Here is a 2,500-nt window from a genome sequence, read left to right on the forward strand (position 1 = left end):
TTATTTAATCAACAGCACAACAAATATCTTTCTTAAAAAAAAAAGACACACTAAAGAACAAACAAATAAATCACCAAAAGGTAAACTACATGAATCTACTTATAAGAAAACATAAACTTGGAGTTATTTTTCGGGACTTAGCCCTCTATGTTCGCCATAATGTAGCTTAAATGTGTAATGTTGTTCGTTATAACGCTGTTGAGAATGTTTCGAAGTCTGGCCGCCGGCGCAACACAGAGAGCGATAAGATTGCACAATCATACGGTTATTGGTATGAGTAAATTTCAACTTTAAAAGCCGTCATAAGTCGCCTGTATTTTATTGTTATAACTTTTCTTGCTTCTCGACTTTCGAGAGATAATAAAGTCAGGAATAAATATCAATAAGTAGATAAATGGCTAACTGTAAGAGAAGGACTCTCACTTACCAGAATATGTATATGTATATACATACATACATACATATGTATATATATATATATATATATATATATATATATATATATATATATACATATATACACAGTGTGTACGTATGCGTGTGTGTGTGTACACACACACGCACACACACACACACACACACACACATACACACACACACGCACACACACACACACACACACACACACACACACACACACACACACACACATATATATATATATATATATATATATATATATATATATACATACATATATATATATATATATATATATATATATATATATATATATATATATATATATATATATATATATATATAGAGAGAGAGAGAGAGAGAGAGAGAGAGAGAGAGAGAGAGAGAGAGAGAGAGAGAGAGAGAGAGAGAGGGACGGATATGTCAATGGATAGATAAACGCATATATAGACAGACAGATAGATAGCTATATAGAGATACTCATATTCATACACAACTAGACAAAGAGACAAGATATAAATACAGACATAGATAGAAAGACAGAAGGGTAGATACATATAAATAAATCATATTTGCATATTCATTAAGCCTCCTCAAATCCATCCAGCTGTGTATATGTGAAAAAATGGACTTTGGGGCAATATAGTACTAAGATTTTACGTAGGCCTATAGACGATGCCTGAGATACCTCTACACTCTAAAAGCCATATTTTGTGAAGGGAAATTGGATGGGATAAACGGGATAGAATCTTTGCAGCATCCAAGAGCGAGGTATTATGGCTCTTATTGGATTAGTGGAGAGTGTGTCTATTACCGTTTGTCTGTTTGTAGTGTTGATATGTTTCTTCATTGTTTTTGTTTTTCTCTCTCTTTTTTTTCTATTCTAATTTTATTTCTTATCCTCTTTGTATTCATTTCGTCAACTTTCTTCTTCCGTATTCTATTTTTTTCTTCCTTTCTTTCTTTTTAATTCGTCTCCTTCTCTTCTTTCTTTTTAATTTGTCTCCTTCTCTTCTTTCTTTTTATTTTTTCTCGTTTCTCTTAGAAATTAATCTCCTCTCTCTTCTTTCATGCCCCTTCCTCTCCCCTCGTGTCTATTTTTTTACCATTTCTTTCATCTCCCCTTTCGCAGCAGCCAATCTTCATCCCCATTCACCTCACCTTCTGTCCTGAAAAGGTTCTTCTAATGAACACGCTTTCTACGCCGCCTGCAACGAAGACGAACACTCGTGACGTCATATCCTGAACGATCCTGAATAGAAAGTAATAATCTATGCTAACTTTTGGACCTAATGGCAGCTTAGTGCAAGGGTTGAGAGCCTTTTCGTGTTGCAGAGTCGTGGCCAAGTCAGCTGCAATCTGCGTGTTCAAGAAAGTTTGATTAGATATACTGCAAAGTGTCCATTATTCGAGGAAGGGAAACTATTATAGAGCTGGGGAAAAAGGCGGTGTAATTCAGCGTATGAACACGTATATAACATGTTGTGTAGGTGTAGTTTTCATGGACACGTGACTGTCGCTATAGGACAATTGGTTCTTGTTCTTGTTCTCTCCAGTCCGAGGCCCTGATAACGAAATGAATAAATCAACAATACACTTTATTAAAAGTATCTGTATCTTGATAGTGTGCTTGATCCATCATCGAAGCCTATCGCCTTCAAACTTTCTACCTAATTAAAATTTCTAATCAAAATATGCCATTGTTTATACGGAATCTGAATAAGTATTAATGTAATTGGTAATCACTCTTAGTATGTTTTTTTTCTCTCTGTCGAGACAAAGATTCATATCATCATATTAATATAAACCTTATTGCACGTCCTTTAAGGGCATGTCAGGTAGAAGTACATATATATCTGTCATATGAAACCTCGTCATGACATGAAAATGAAAACATTGAGATGAGATAAACGAGCGTGTGTTTGTGCGTACAACTGTGTTTACATACGCGTGTGTATGTTTGCGTGTGTATACATATCTGTAACTATGCATAATGAGTGTCTCTAGCGATGCGTATAAATGTACGTATGTATGCATCTCTTTACACGAATATTAATCACCGAACTTTATTGTTGATTCA

This window comes from Penaeus vannamei, chromosome 36, assembly GCF_042767895.1.
Source record: "Penaeus vannamei isolate JL-2024 chromosome 36, ASM4276789v1, whole genome shotgun sequence".
Taxonomy (NCBI): Eukaryota; Metazoa; Arthropoda; class Malacostraca; order Decapoda; family Penaeidae; genus Penaeus; species Penaeus vannamei.